Here is a 17,469-nt window from a genome sequence, read left to right on the forward strand (position 1 = left end):
AAGTGATCAATAGCCTTACAAATAGTTGAATCTAAGACATATAGAGCATTAATAGATAATATCACCCAGTGCCAACGATCCCAAGAGACCGACCCGTAGGGGGTAGGTATAGTGGGGGTAGGTGGCTAGTAAATATTTCCCGACATGTTTCGGAGAAGACCATAGTCAAACTTGTATAGTCCTTCTTCAGGGAAATTATTTTACATGCAAGCGGGTGAGAAAATATTTCTTGTCTCTAGAACATAAATATAAACATAAATAAGTAACATAGCAGAGGAAGACCATATGAATGGTCTATTTGCAGACCATTATTATATAGAGTAACCACAGTCATAGTACTTACATAATGAGGCTCATGTCGTGATTAAAAAACAAATGAAGGGATCAACATGCTGGCTGTGTGGGTCCCCAGGTAGCAGAGGGAGCGCCCATCACAAAACGCAAAATCGCAAGGGCACCTTCACAAGGGACGCCCAATCCTCCCTATAGCAAACAGTGTCAGCATTAGGGGGAAGATTGCATATGGAGAGAGGCAAAGAAGTTGTAATGGTGAAAAGATGTAAAGTGTATGGAAACTGGCCATGTAAGGTGCCAGGTCCATATACAGCATGGTTCTTACCTGAGTAGTGAACCAGGGACATCTGTTGCTGACGATCCGGTGTCTGCCAGAGAAATGGCACAAGACATCCGGATGTAAGCAGTTAGGGTAACCTATAAGTAGAGGCATTAGATCAATTTAGCAAGAGTAATGAAATCAGATCAGCTGTGTGTTAAACACAGCTGAAAGGGGCTAGGCAGAGGGTGTGTGAGAAACCGCCAATCAAAGACAAACAGAGAGACCGTCCCTGCTGCTGCGCCGACACGCACGGCTCGCAGGGACGTGTTTCAGGGGGCGTACCTCAGGCGCAGGGGCGCGCGGCGCAGCCACGCCCACAGGTGGCGTGATTGCGTCACGCGCCAGCGCGCCACCGGTGGGAAGGCATCACCGATCGTCATGGAGACGACGGTGAGGGCATATAGACGCTCCACCCCGCACAGCCAATCAGAACCGGGGAGGAACAAACCCCCACCTACCTCGGCTGCAACAGGGAGAGCCCACCCGCCGGGTGTCAGCGCACAAGCGACACAGCAGAAAGCACAGAGGCGCCTGACCCCGCCACCTAGTGGATGAAAAGGGAAAAAACAAAAACCAACCAGCATGTTTGACAAAAAAATCATAATAACACATCAAGGAAAATAATAATAAAATAAAATGATGAAAAACAAAAAACAAAAGGCAAAAAACAACAACAGTAGGTAGGATCAAACCCACAATGTATACCAGAGTATGTTATTGCATATAGTTGAAGTAGTTTAAGAGAATCTAGGTTTGTAAAGGAAGAAGAGGGGGAGAGAGAAAAGGGGAGAAAAAGGAAAAATATAAACCAGGTTAATGTCCTACATATTGAGTTCACATACTCCTGAGGAGAAGCCTGGGAGGAAGGGTCTGAAATTAAAAGCCTCATTCAGTCCTGGTGGCAGGGTGGCTCGTAAACTGTGGATCCACCTAAGTTCGCATTGAAGGAGGCTTTTGTTGAAATCCCCACCTCGTGAGTTAAAGTGAATGCGATCAAGTCCCAAAAAATGAATTTTGGGGATGGCAGTGGGGTGTGCAAGGGCCATATGTCGGCCAATAGTTACATCGGGATCACGTTTTAAAATGGTTGAAACGTGTTGATATATTCTCTTCCATAAGGGATTAATGGTTTTTCCAATGTAATAACATCCACACTCACATGTAAGTAAATACACTACACCCGGGGTCTTACAGTTGATAAAGTGTCTTGGATGGAATAATCGTCCATTGGGTAGGTGGATGTCCCTGCGCCTGTCCATGTACTGACAGTAGGAGTATCCACCGCACGAAAAGGTACCCAGGGTTTTACAGGTATCCCCTCTGTGTGGTTTGTACTCACTTTTGACTATTCGGTCACTGACAGACGGGGCTCTCCTGTAAGTCACAGCCGGCGTGTCTGGGACAAAGGGAGATAGAAGCGGGTCCATTTTAAGCAAGTGCCAATACCTGTTCAGGATTCGTTTTAATTGTCGGTGTTGTGTAGTGTATGTGGTAATAATTCTGATAGTATTGTCAGTAGAGGATTGTTTTGGTGTGTCCAATAGATCTTGTCGTGATGAGGTTAATGTTCTTTTGTAAGCCTTTTTGAGGGAAGACTATGACTATATAATAATGGTCTGCAAATAGACCATTCATATGGTCTTCCTCTGCTATGTTACTTATTTATGTTTATATTTATGTTCTAGAGACAAGAAATATTTTCTCACCCGCTTGCATGTAAAATAAATCCCCTGAAGAAGGATTATACAAGTTTAACTATGGTCTTCTCCGAAACATGTCAGGAAATATTTACTAGCCACCTACCCCCACTATACCTACCCCCTACGGGTCGGTCTCTTGGGATCGTTGGCACTGGGTGATATTATCTATTAATGCTCTATATGTCTTAGATTCAACTATTTGTAAGGCTATTGATCACTTATTGTATATGTCTGTCTTGTCTTTTAGACATTTTATCCATTTTTGTACATTAATAAAGTTGGCATTGCTTTTGCCTTTTACCGCTACTTACCCTCTCTACTCTTCTTCTGCCTTAAAAATCCAAAGGGGCGTCCCCTATATGCACCTTGTTGCAGACAGTTTTTTCCAATATATATATATACACACACATACAATGTAAAATACATGTACACAGACATGCACATATATTCAGGGAGATACTGTATTTGCAATTGCAATTAGTAATGTAAGCAGGGCACTTGAGCAGTCACCTCTAGTGTTCCTTGTGCAACTATTCTCCAGCCAGAATATTCTTTGCTTCCCAGTTGAAAGCTGCCAGCCTTCCAGAAACAGTGCCAAACAGTGCCAAATCCACAAATCTAACTGAAATAAGCTGAAATTGGAAAGTAGAACTGATGTTGTAGCAGTTCTTACTCAAAGCTTGTACAAAAGCATCTGTTCTATATCGAACTTAAATTTTCAACATATTATAGCCTTTTTAGACTATGTGCTGATATTTACACTAACCCAGGGAAAGGCAGAGATAAGAAAGGAAATAAAGTTTACCTGTCACTGAGCCACATACTTAAAAGTAATGGCTTCAGCAAACATAAATAAAATACATGGTTCAAAAATGCAATTGTTTTAATAGGAGAAAAAAAATTATGAATGAATATGCATTAGAATGGTGTGCTATGCATTTTCTCTCCATGTTGCACCCTTTTCAGATACATTTATGATTGAATATATTTTTATTAACCATTTTTTTTTTAGAAAAGTAGTTGGGGGTACAGAATAAAGAAAAACAGGTGGTATATAAATCGGTGGTTGAAAGCCACCGCCACATTTACAGTACATAGAATCAATTTATAAAATGCAGGTATCATAATGTAGAGGTTGCAATCAATATTTCAGATGTGTAACGTATCTAAGTAGTCAGGTATATAGAGTTACCATAAACCTGAGGTGTGGTGGGGGGGGTAAAGTGGGAAATAGAAGAAAGGGAAGATGGGGTGGGGGGGGGGAGGGTATAGATATACATTCAGTGCAACTGTGGTAGTTTTCCACAATATGGATGGCTCAGATGGTTAGAAGGCCGTTCACCAGTGTGAGGTCATCAAGACATTTGGACCATCTACACCGGTGTTGTTCCGGCTGTCAATTCTAGGTAGTTGTTCAGCTCATCCTTTAGTAATTCTATTCAATAGTCTATGCGATGCAGAGTACTGTACCTAGACATACCACAGTACCTTGTGTTTATCCCAGTCGTCTCCCTCTCTGGCATGCATCTCCTCCATTAACATAATCTCATTGAGACTGGTGATCCACCTATGGATGGGGGGTTGCCTCAGATTTCCAGTATTTCGTGATTAATTGTCTGGCTGCTGATAGAAAAACCTAAGAAGATTGGTTTTCTGGAATTTAATTGATCCCGGTAGTATCGACAATAGGGCTATTTTAGGGGAGAGGGCTATGGAGATATCATACATTTCATTATAAATCGCGAATATACCTTTCCAGAAGGGGTGAATCCGAGCACATTCCCACCAGATATGAAGGTATGTTCCTTGTCATCCGTGACAGCGCCAGCAGACATCAGAAGCACTGGGAAACATCCTGTGAACCGAGACCGGGTCCCTATACCACCTGGAGAGTAGATTATAATTTTTCTCCTGCGTAAAGCTGGAGATTGAGGATTTGTGGGTGAATGTGAAAGAGGTCTGCCACTCCCCTGGAGAAATGTCCATGTCCAGGTCTCTGGACCATTTTTGTGTGAAGGTGGGGGGGACGTTATGCGTGTGGGAGAGCATTTCCTTATAAATTATAGAAAGGGTGTGTCTGGGAACCTGAGAGAGACCACACATCTCCTCAAAGGTTGTTAGGGTCCTGTGTCGGCTTGTGCAATTCATTTCGTAACGAATCAAAATTCGTCCGAATATAACAACTTTCGGACATTCGGAAGCATTCGAATATCCGAACAAAGCAATTACGAATAAAACCGAATCCGAACTAAATTCTACCATAAATAGTCGTTGTTTTCGGCATAATTCGTTAATGCTTTAACACGGCCTAATGCATTCGTAATCGCTTTGAACGAAAATTCGAATGCACTTGAATGTCCGAAAGTTGCAAATACAGACGAAGTCGAATGCTTGCGAATGCATCCGAAAGTTGCAAAATACAGACAAATTCGAATACTTACGAATGCATCCGAATGTCCGAGAGTTGCACAATTCATACGAATTTCAATTTCAGTGTGAATTCATTCGTTATTCCGGATACAGTTCTTTAAGCCAATCACTTGATTCCTTGGGGGCTGGATTACTGGCATGGAGTAATTTACAGTCCAATCAGCTGCTTTCTTTTGTGCTGGAGGTTGGATTAGGGGTAAAACTTTACTGCACATGCCTGCCTGGTGGTAACTGAGTGAGAAAGGGAGATTGAGCAGAGGAGGGGAGACATTTGAGAAGCAGCAGAAGAGAGTCCAGTCTTTTGTCAAGATGGATTCAAGCTCTCAACATGATGTTCCACCTCCTGTTACCAGCCGCAGCAGTGACACAGCAACAACAACCACTACCAGCACCTGTGAGTACCTTGTACCACCATTGTCTGTGTCATGTATGTCAGCATTTGTATTGCCAGGCCCAGACAGTCGTACTTCCACCAACAGTACTACACAAAGTTCCAGTAGTCGTGTTGTTAGGTCTCACAGGAGTGACTTTTCAAAGGGGAGGCAAATGAAGCAACAGGAGCAGCTTTCCTGTCCTGCTTCAGTGCCTCATCCACAGCTTTCAGGCAGAGCTAGCAGCTGCAAAAGGCCAAACTCTCATACTATGACTAGCAGTAGTGCTTTGCTAAGGCCACCCTCCAAACAGAAAAGGTCAGAGAGGGAAACTGTAGGTTCAAAATCCCCTACTAGCAGGGCTAAGAGGTCCTGCTCTGAGACCAGGAAGCAGTCATCATCTACATCTATTGCATGTTGTCGCCTTTTTCAGGATCTTCCCCAAAAAACAACCTACACAATTACTAGTGCCAGTTGTGTCACCACCACCTCCGCTATGGGCACTTTGGGAAATGTGGTGACACCAAGTATTTTTTACAGGAAAGGCCTGACAGTACCACCAACACAGGCTTTTGATTCTGATCCATTTAAGCAGCCTAAACGTGAAATAATAGAATATGAGCAAGACATTTTGCGTGCTCATAGTTCCACCACCACCACTCACATTGGCACCACCATCACCACTGAAAAAATGACATCTGCAGGTCATACAAGTAATGAGGGCGATTTTTTAGGCACATTTCCCATTAGCTATCCGAGAGAAATGGGAATTCAGCAGGACCCCCCAACATCTGATGGTGATAAATCCTCCTTCATAAACGTGGAAGATTCAGATTATACTCTACCTTTTAATCTCGATCAGGAACCAAATATTGATGAGATAGAATATTCTTCCCATATTAAATGTGATTCCCCACTGTTGTATTCCCCTGAAAGAACAACACCGGTGGCACCTGTCTCTCCTGTTCCGGTTGAGTCTCCCATTAACATTAGAGCTGCCAGCAAAACTGTTGGTCAAGTAACCTCCTTTACTATCCCTGACATGAGGCCACCTCCCGTTTTATCTCAAAAACACAGCAGCATAGCAGAGTGCACAGGCCAGGCCACAACCCAAATTAAGCAACTTGCTTCAGCATCTGCAGCTGAAGAGGAAACGCTCTCAAAAAAATCTTCACCACACAGTGGCAGCACCCGTCGTTCAAAAATTTGGGAGCATTTCGTGACAGTTGGTGATGGCCGCACAGCTGCATGTAAACTATGCGGCAGAGAAGTAAGCCGTGGGAGACTGTTGGGTCATCTCACGAACGCTGGGATGAAGCAACACATGCTTACCCACCACAGGCCAGTGGTGCTGAGGGAAGAAATGGGTGTGGCTCCCCCATCTACCACCACCATTATCAGCAGCAGTGTCAAAGTCACAGCTACTTCTGCAGCTGCAGGTCATCATACTAAAATGGTAAAGACATCCATACAGCCCACTATAGAACATTTTGGAGGGGTACATTACCGGGGTATGTCAAAACAGCAATCCCGTAAAATTACACGCCTCATCGGACAACTTATAGCTGTTGGGGGGGCTTCTTTCAATTTTGTGGAAAGGGAGCCCTTCAAGCAGCTGATGCAGGCTGTGGCACCACAATATCAGGTCCCTTCACGCACCACATTCAGTAGAATGGTAGTGCCCTCACTGTACCGGTCATGTGTTGGGGTTTTGAAGGATTTGCTGGGGAAGGCTGCTGGCCAATCAGTTCACTTTACAACTGATTTATGGAGTGCTACAAGTGGCCAGCATGCCTTCCTGTCCTTGACTGCCCATTGGTGGCAGCCCAATGTGTCGCAAGATGTACAACCAACACCAAAAAAAACTCCAAGGTCAAGAAAAACCTCAAGCGCTGTGGCCACTGCCACAGTGCTCAAAACAGGATTGCACTCCTTCCTCCTCCATGCTGAGGTGATGGATCAGCAGCACACATCACACAATATTCTAAATGCACTTCAGAAAATGATAGGGAAGTGGCTAGGGGAACAGGCAGGCACGAACGTCAAAATGGGATTTGTTGTCAGTGATGGTGGAGCTAACATGACAAAGGCTATCCGTGATGGAAGGTTTGTTGGTGTGCGCTGCTGTGCACACATCCTGCATCTAGTTGTTAGGTGTGCTCTTGATGATAATACTAACAGTGGAATGTTAGCAGCACTTTTAGAGTTGTGCCGGAAAATTGCTGGTCACTTCCACCGTAGTGTGAAGGATAGCCACCTTCTCAGGCAGGAACAGAGAAAGGCAGGCCTCGTGGAGCACTGCCTCAAACAGGATGTTGGAACGAGGTGGAACTCCACCTTACATATGCTAGAGCGTATATTCGAGCAACAGAGGGCAATTCATGCAATGTCATGTGAACATTTTATTGGTATTGCCAGACCACTAGGCAGGGAGGACTGGGTCATGATTGACCAAGTTGTCACAGTGCTCAGGCCTTTTGAGGATGTCACTGACAATTTAAGCAAAGAGAGTGCTAGCCTGGCAGAAGTGGTTCCCCTCTTTGCACACCTTTCTAATAAAATAGATTCCTTCCTTTCCAATAGGGAAAGATGGCCTGGTGGCAAAATACTTGCAGAAGTTGATGCCCTTCTGAGGAGACTGAAGGAGCAACTCAGTTGGCGCATAAAAGAGCTTATCGACCCTCGCCCCGAGTTCATGTTAGCCACAATTTGTGACCCCAGAATAAAAGGCAAAATAGCACTCAGGAAAAATACTCTCACCACCTGGCGGGATATATTGATAGAGAGGGTACGTGAGAGGGAAAGGCAAATGGGAATACAGTTAGAGGAGGGAGAAGAAGATGAGCTGGAGATGTCTGATGATACTCTGTTAGCTAATACTAGCAGCACTGCTGCCAGTGCTCACTCCTCCAGAGCATCAGCCTTTTGGGCTGAGGCACTTGACAGTTTTGTGGGACCCACTAAACAGCCCCCAGAAAAGAAAAAAGTGCTGGTGACATAGTTAGGGCTTACCTAGCGGAACCTCCTTTGCCCCCCAGTACAGATCCCTTAAGTTTTTGGGGTGAGAAGAAGGGTGTGTGGCCTGCTTTGTCCTCGGTAGCCCAGGAGCTTCTTTCCTGTCCCTCAACTACGGTCCAGAGTGAGCGGGTGTTTTCTGTAACAGGAAATATTTTATGCCCTCAGCGCTCACAATTGCTCCCCCAGCTCTTAGAGCAAATGGCTTTTTTAAAAGTCAACCTGCCAAAGCTTGGTTACCCTGCTCTTGAGTTTGATGCTGATTAAAAAAATTATACTCATCCATGTTAACATCATTTCGAATTCTCCACCTGACCGAGTCCCACGTCTCCCCTAAGGTCCTCATTCCATACCAGAATTTATCAGATATCCCATCCTGACCATTTATGTGAGGGCTTAAATATGGTAGTTAGTTGCTCCATGTCTGACCCTATACCATCCTATCAAATATAACGAACAACTGAGATGGTCAGGTTGAAAACAAAGTTCCATTTGGTTTGTGATGATTTGGCATGGAATGATCCCCTACTAAGTCCCACCTCATACCTCCTGCCCTGCCATTTTCCTGTCCAAGGTTAGCTACTGATCTGGTAGTCTAACTTAAATAGTTGTCCTTTTGAGACAACTGTGTCATTTAGTATCATAAAAAATAAATGGGACAGCTGTATCATTTGTACATATAAATTAAAACTTTAAAACATTCAGTTTGTGAAACTTACCTGCTGAAAGTCCTCCTAACTCCTGTTGTTTCCACTCCCCCTGCCTTCTTCTCAAATCTCCAATACTTAGGACACTGGAACACAAACGCATTCCCTTTAAGTTTGGTATAAGCAACACCATGAAGGGGAAAGGCAAACCGTTTGGCAGTGTGACTGCGCACATGGTCATGCAATATATCAGGAAAGCACAGACCACGCATGAGTGCAAACAGCACCTTGGAGGATTGCCTTCTGTCGGGGTTTCACTACCTTGACAGGTGTCAAAACTGGCTCAAGCTGCTGGATTTGTATTTATTAAGTTAAAAATGTTGTAGTTTTGGTTGTTGTGTTATGCAGCTTGCCAACCTGGCTGTTGCTTGCTTACTCCTATACTTGTAGTACTGGTGGTGGAAATAGTGGTGATACTGAGTCTGCTGCTATGCTAATATACATACAGACACATGAAAATGAAGGCCTACAATGGTACTACCACCAAAATGTTTTTTCGTTCAACCCTCTGATGGCACCTACATCTTGGCAAAAAGTTTTTTGCTGCTAATATATCCAGTTCACCAAGATATTCATGCAATTTCCAGGCCACATTGTTGGCAACATGGCACTTGTAAGTTGGCACTCTGGAAAGTCATCATCCACAACAAGGAAGGGAAGACTGTTATCGCGTTGCCGTGAGTCAGAAATAGGTGAGTTGCTCAACTGCCCACATACTCCCCCATCCATCATTGATTTCCATTCATTTATGTAACTCTTGTTTTATTTGCCAATGTAGTGTAAGTACCACTGGAATGAGTGGATGAGACTTCATCATAACAGACACATACAAGTTGAAGACTTCACAGGTACGCATTAACCATACACATCTTTTAGGATGTATAAATAACGGCAAACATGTATGTAGGGATGCACAATAGCAGTATTGGATACTAGTAATTATTTCTCTGTACTCGTCTTCAATACCAAAGACCATTCAGGTGCATCCAGGTACTGTTAGAGAGCGTGACGCAAACTTCACAGCTTATCAGGAAGCCAGGCCTCCCAGATTCTTGATTGGCAGTCATTTGGTATTGACGAATACAGATCAAAAATTGCTCGTATCCAATATCGGTATCAGTGCATCCCTACATAGAGGGAATCTCAAGTGATGCATGCATGTTCATTTCAAACATAAAATCAAGAAAGCTGTATACTGAACACTTATACACTTTTCCAGATCATTATATGTTGTAGTCCAAAGTTTCAGTAACAGAAATGGAAATAGTATTAGTATTCATTACTAATACTTTTTCCATTTTTGTTACTGCAACTTTGAACTAGAACATATAATGATGCGGAAATAAAAAGAGAATAGTAAGGTCAGCGAGCCAGTATAATACCTAGCTAAATCTAAATTAAGTTGTTGGTGACAACTGGCAAAGATGTTCTTTTTAAGTTGATGATTACCATGTGTGATAGCATGTGTGTTATTATCAAGCAATAAGCAACCAGATATGTAATAAAGTGTAAAATATCACATAATAATCAAAATAAAGGCACTAAAGTATGCTTTTATTTGGCGAAAATTATTTGCATTTATTTGCACAAACAAACGTAGAAAAATAACATGTATGTTAACATATATATATATATATATATATATATATATATATATATATATATATACAACTCTAAACAAAATGGTGAACTGAGCTGCTTTGAGTCCTGGGGCAGAGGAAGAACTAACCCTCAGTTTTCAGAAGGAGAGGGTTCTCTGCTGCTTTCTGTACTAACAGACGAGCTCCCAGGCAATGGAGCATTGTGCCTGGAAATTGCTTCCATCAATGAGAGTCTCAAATGCTCCATTGCCTGGTTGTGCTGTTGGTTTACCCGGCTCAACAACAATTCAAAATGGTCCATTTGCTGTCTGCCTATGAGATGTATGGTCCAGGTAAGCCTTCTCATGTCCCGTGACTGCCTTCTATTTTCAGTTGTCAATCTCCTCACTTCACTAAGGAGCCTCTCAATTTGTGCAGTTAAGCCCGGTGCAGTTGGCACCCGGACAGGAGGTGGCAACTGCAGTACATGCACACTGGGAGCAGCAGTACATGGTGGCAGCAGCATGCCTGAACTTTGGCCCCTGACCTCCTCCTCTGGCCATGGGTAGAAGGCAGGAGTCTGTGACATAGCAGGTCTCAATTCTGGCTCATTCTGCAGCTCTATACCCTCCAAAATAAGGACAGGCGAGTGCGGGCTGCACTGCGCTCTCCCCTCTGGCTGGTCTTGTTGATCTAAAATAGAAGAGATAGCAAATGTTGACGATAGCATTCATAAACAATTCTAGGTTACACATACAAGCATTAGGCTTGATTTACTAACACTGGACACAGTGCTAACTCTGGTGAAGCTATGCAGAAACCAATCAGCTTCTAACTTTAGCTTGTTTAATTAAGCTTTCCCAAAAAAATCTGGAAGCTGATTGATTTCTCTGCAGAGCTGCACCACATCTTGCACTGTTTTGTGTAAATCCACTTCATTGTTTACTACTTTAAAACACAACACTTCACTGTATGATTTCATGGAGAAGTGATTGAAGTATGAGCTGTGTGTATGAAAATGGATGGTAATATCTTTTATATGTTAACCCTTTCATGACTAAGCCTATTGTTGACATTTGGTGTTTACAAGTTAAAATCCGTATTTTTTTGCTATAAAATTACTTAGAGCCCCCAAACATTATATATATATTTTTTGCAGAGAATCTAGAGGATAAAATGGTGATTGTTGCAATATTTGTTATCACACGGTATTTGTGCAGCGGTGTTTTAAACACAACATTTTTTTGGTAAAAGGGACACTTTCACGAATTTAAAAAAGAAAAAAACAGTAAAGTTAGCCCAATTTTTTTGTATAATGTGAAAGATGATGTTACGCCAAGAAAATAAATAACAAACATGTCACAATTTTAATTGCACGCACTCGTGGAATGGTGACAAACTATGGTACCTAAAAATCTCTATAGGCGACTCTTTAATTTTTTTTTTACGGTTACCAGGTTAGAGTTACAGAGGAGGCCTAATGCTAGAGTTATTTATCTCGCTGTGACGATCGCGGCGATACCTCACATGTGCGATTTGACCACCATTAACATGTGCGGGCGCAACTTCCGTATGCGTTTTTTAGTGAGCGAGCTCGCGGGGACAGGGACGCTTTAAAATTTTTTTTTTTTTTTAGGTATTTTTATATTTAGAAATTGTGTTTTAAAAAAAAAAAATTTGGATGACTTTTATTGCTGTCACAAGGGATGTAAACATCCCTTGTGACAGTAATAGGTGGTGACAGGTACTCTTTATGGAGGGATCCCTCCTTTGCACTTCACAGTATTCAGATCGCCATTTTGGGCAATTCTGAATACTGTATATTTTTTTTAAAACAGGCGCCACTGGCAACCGAGTAGATGGGAAGTGAGGTCATGACGTCGCTTCCGCATTTACAGTTAGAAGACTGGAACGAAGCCGCTCTCAGCTTCGTTCCAGACTGTCAGCAGCCGGCAGTAGCCGAGATGGCGGATTGGTGATCAGGCCTCCCGGTGGATCGGGAGGCCTGGTAAGAGCAGCAGGAGGCGGCGGGAGGGGGGGGAGTCCCCTCTCGCTCCTCCGGTATAACAGCCGAGCAGCTTTTAGCCGCATCGGTTGTTATACTTGGAAAGCCGATCGCCCGCTCTACAAAACAGTAAGGGGATGATGCCTGCAGCTGCGGGCATCTTCCCGGTATAACCCCTGAAAGTCTAGGCTGCACATCTGCGTACGCTCGGCGGGAAGGGGATAATAATGACTGTGTGTAATGTGTAGATGATTATGGTGTGTCCTGTTTCTTTATATTGGCAGCTTGTGTACTTACCCTGAGGAGTATTGGGCCGCTGTTTTCTGCCAGATGACGCTGGAGGGATACGGCTGGGGCTTTCTGTTAAAGATGGAAGAAAAGAGTCAAGGTAATGTTCCAGATAAAGTTAAGTCAACAGCGCTATTTATTTTTGCCTGTTATAAGTTGTACTACAACATCAAAGCATTATAAATAAAAGGTACCCCAGATGTATCCTGACTCCTTGTGTCATAAATTACTGTATTCCCATCTTATTGGCCCAACTGTAATTGCCCAAAAATATACTGACACAAAGATCGAAGTAAAATGTCTGTTTTCTTTTGGTTGACGATCCTTGGAGGCACTAACTAAGTATCAAAAATGTTTCCCTTGTATCTGTGTAAACTACTTCCATGGTCCCTCCCTACCGCTCTGCACCGACTCGGAGACTAACCACATTCTGCAGATACACCATTGTAACTACCAGTTAATCCACCATAACTGGCATTCCACCGGGGACCCATACCTTAGATGGGTCCCAATCATCTGAGCACAGCAAGTTATTTTAAAATACCTCCAAAGACCCAACCGAACGTACCCTGTAAAATAAACAAAAACAACCAGTACAACAAAAACGTAAGCATAGAAGGAACCAAGCCGATGTAGGGAGGGAGGGCGGGCAGGAATGCTTCTCCTCCTCGTGTACTCCCAGGATGTCTGGTTTCACCTTGTCTCCCCCACACTCCTGGCTTTTTGCAGTCCCTCCACCACGCTGTCTGCCCAATCCCCTGCAGCCCCATGTTGTCTGACAACATGTTTTTATCCCGGCTTGCCCGGCTTTCCTATGCTCCTAATCATGCTAGCACTACGTTGTTTTTTTTTGTTTGGGCTTCGAGCTAATACTCTGTCTGTACTCACAAAAAGTGCACTGAGGTGAATTAAAGTGGATTGTGTACCCTACTTTGTCATTTTAATACTACAGGTGATAAGGCTTACCTGTACGTAAAATGAATATTATTTAGGAGATATCCTCCTCAGATGCAGCCGCTGAGGCCAGCGGTGGTGCATGCGCTCTGAAGGTCCGCTGGACCCTGCAGAAAAATCAAACCTCTTCACCAGTAAAAGGACTCCCACGCACATGCGTGGGAGAGACCTCATTTTAGCTCCGGCCACTCAGAAGCGCCGGAGCACGCGACCGCAGAAGAGACGGTGAGGCAACGTGTCAGCCCACTCAGCGCTGACCGGGTCGGCCTGCAGGGGCCTCGTTCTAAGGTATTTCATAGAAATTCATAATGTGCTATTATTATGTGATGCATACTAGCACATTATGCCATTGTCTTGCAGGTTTCTTTTTTTTCTTCTGTGGTTTAAAGCCGCTTTAATTTGCACTGGAACTGTAAAATCAAATCTAAAGTTGCTAATGTGTTTTTTTGGCAAATTGAACAATGAACACTTTTGTGAATATCCTTTTACATATACTATACTATACCCCCCTCTTTTATTACACAATCCCATGCTTACTTCAGTTTCCTCAGTCCCCCCCCTTCACTTCACAGTTTCCCCTTCACAGTCGTGTTCTGAAGGTATGAGGTGTCATGTGTGTATGAATTTGAAAATGGACCTTAATAATAATAATGTGTATTAGATGATAATGCCTGTGTGTATATAATATCATGGACATCGATGAATGATGATGATGGTGTGTCCTGTTTCTTTCCAGATTATGTACACTACTTACCCTGAGGCGTAATGGTCCGCTGCTTCCTGCCAGTTGATGCTTCTGGAGAGTCCGGGATACGGATCGGGCTTTCTGTTAAAGACGGAAGAAGACAAGAGTCAAGGTAATGTTCAAGATAAAGTCAACAGCTTTATTTATTATTTTTGCCTGGTATATGTTGGACGACAACAACATATTTTATAATCAAAGTGTAAAAAAGTGCACTGAGGTGAATTAAAGTGGATTGCATACCCCACTTTGTCATTTTTTTACCTACAGGTAATCCTATAATAAAGCTTACCTGTAGGTAATATGAATATCCCCTAAACCTGTACGGTTTAGGAAATATCCACCTCGGATGCAGCCGCTGATGTCAGTGGCGGTGCATGCGCTCTGAAGGGCCGGCGAATGCCGGACGGTTCAGAAAAATCAAAGCACCTCGCTGGAAACAGGACTCCCACACACATGCGTGGGAGAGACCCCATAGCGCCTCCAGCCACACACAGCGTCGACGCCCGGAAGAGAAGGCGAGGCAACGTGTCATAGCGCTGGCCAGGTTGGGCTGCTGGGGCCTCGTTTATTTTATAATGTGCTAGTATGTGATGCATACTAGCACATTATGCCATTGTCTTGCAGGTTTTTTTTTTTTTTTTCTTCCGTGGTTTACTACCGATTTAATTTGCACTGGAAATGTTAAAATCGAATCTAATCTGAAGTTGATGATGTGTTAAAACAGATGAGATGATATATTTCTTGGCAAATTGACCAATTAACATTTTGGTGAATAGCCTGCCCTTTTATAGTACACCCCCCTCTTTTATTACACAATCCCATGATTGTTTTAGTTTCCCCATGACAGTAGTGTTCTGATCTGAACACCCTTCACAATGGTATCTTCTCCCCACCTTCATAGCACCTGAGCACACCTGTGTCTTCTGCCCTCCCCCTTTGCATCCTAAGCCCCCAGCAACTCGACCCTCCTTCACATCACAGCCTCGGCACCTCTGGCCCCCTTCACATTACACAGCCCCCTGCATATTTGGCCCCCATCACATTACACAGCCTCTGCACCTTTGACACTTTCACATCCCCCCTGCAGCGCTGCCCCATCCTACCTTATTTGGGCACACAGAGCCGGAGACACAGCAGCACTGAATAATAGGTGGGAGCAGGAGGTGCTGCTGAAGTTAACCAGCAGTTGATTAACTTGTGAAGTTATTTTCAGCAGCTCTGCGATAGTGACAGCGGCAGAGGGAGGCAGACAGAACCGTCACCTAAATGGCTGGATTGTGGCGTTCCAGGTGGCACAGTGACTTGGTCCACATCTGGCCCACAGTCCGCCATTTAGTGATGCCTGCTTTAAATGTTAAAGAGGAGGGCCAGTCAAAAAAAAAAATTAAAAGTCAGCAGCTACAAATACTGCAGCTGCTGACTTTTAATTGGACACTTACCTGTCCCTGGGTCCAGCGATGCGGGGGATCGAAGCCCCGCTCGTCTCCCCCTCCGTTCAGTGGCGCCGGCATTGCAACTGTGGGCGCCGGGCTGTGGCTTCACTGCCTGGCACCCACTGCGCATGCGCGAGCGGCGCCGCGTGCCGTGATTGGCCGCTCAGTCACCTGGGACCTGTAATGGGTCCCAGATGATTGACAGGAGGGAAGGAGCAGAGCTGAGCCCTTCCTGTGCCGAGGGGGAAGTGATGTCACCAGCGCAGGCACTGGAAGAGGCAGACTACGAGGGACCCCCTAGCAACAGGCATTTAGAGGTAAGTAAAAAAAAAAATATCCAAATGTTTTTTTTTGTTTTTTTTTAAGCACAATCATGACTTTTTTTTTAGGGTGGAACACCACTTTAAATAGAAGTTTATCATTAATTATACATCCTTTGTCTTTGTGTTAGGTACTCACCAGAATGTCGATGGGATGGACTTGGAGCTGATCGCTCTACAGATGATGTTTCTCGATCTGGAAAACATGTATGTAAAGAAAAACGTAAGTTTCACATGCATAGTCATAAAAAATAATAGTGAGCTTGAAACAACCATATAACAGCAATATATAATGATATATTTCATTTTACTCACCACCAGCTCTTTGATGTGGACCCCTGCTGCTGACTCCAGGGACATCCTCTGCCAGAAGGCCAAGGCCATCTTTCAGCTTTACCTCCCACTCACGTAACTCAACAGGCTTTCCCCTAATATGCTCTCCCCGTAGACGCTTCTTCAGCTTTTTGATGACTGCCGCCCGACAATCATAGAATCTGCACATGAAAAATAAACATTATTAGTTACATAAAATAGAAACCAAACTGATTTATTTTTTTGAAAAGCAACCTGTCGTTTCACACAGTGATGGTTTTTTATGTTACAATATTTCCATGTATGTTAATGTTCTCTTCTGTATGTGGCTGTGCCAAATAAATAGTTTTGTAAAGTAGAACTGTTAATTTTTATTGACTATTACACTGTGTATTTTTTACAAATGTGTGTTCTAAGAGCCCTTTCACACTGGGGCGGTTTGCAGGCGTTATTGTGCTAAAAATACCGCCTGCAAACCGACCCGAAACAGCTGCTGCTGTCGGGCTTTCACACTGAAGCGGTGCGCTGGCAGGAGAAGAAAAAACTCCTGCAAGCCGCAACTTTGGAGCGGTGAAGGAGCGGTGTATTCACTGCTCCTTCACCGCTCCTGCCCATTGAAATCAATGGGACAGCGCGGCTATACTGCGCCAATACCGCGGCAATACCACGTCTATAGCCGCGCGATATGAGCGGTTTTAACCCTTTTTCGGCCGCCAGCTGGGGTTAAAACCGCACCGCTGGCGGCTGAATACCGCTGCAATAACGACGGTAAAGCAGCGCTAAAAATAGCGCTGTTTTACCGCCGACGTCCCCACCGCCCCAGTGTGAAAGAATATTGGAATAATTACCTGTGTCTGACGCCAGTGGTGGGCCTGCGAAACTTGGAGACCACATTCACGGAGTCCCGGACTCGTCCCCAGCCTGCTGCTTTCTCGGATGTTGGCACGGTTTGGCAGAAGAGTGTCACTTTTTCTCTTAGGACTGCAGCAACCA

The 17,469-nt window shown here is 44.0% G+C and overlaps 1 long non-coding RNA gene across 1 annotated transcript; it reads left to right on the forward strand.

Annotated features, from left to right (window-relative positions):
- The first annotated feature begins 9,139 nt into the window (after positions 1 to 9,139).
- LOC141134519 (uncharacterized) lies at positions 9,140 to 16,837 on the forward strand. The gene is made up of 4 exons (XR_012243182.1): positions 9,140 to 9,687; positions 12,709 to 12,812; positions 16,296 to 16,387; positions 16,486 to 16,837. It is a non-coding gene; the product is annotated as an uncharacterized lncRNA (long non-coding RNA).
- Positions 16,838 to 17,469: the final 632 nt, after the last annotated feature.

This window comes from Aquarana catesbeiana, linkage group LG03, assembly GCF_042186555.1.
Source record: "Aquarana catesbeiana isolate 2022-GZ linkage group LG03, ASM4218655v1, whole genome shotgun sequence".
Classification (NCBI taxonomy): domain Eukaryota; kingdom Metazoa; phylum Chordata; class Amphibia; order Anura; family Ranidae; genus Aquarana; species Aquarana catesbeiana.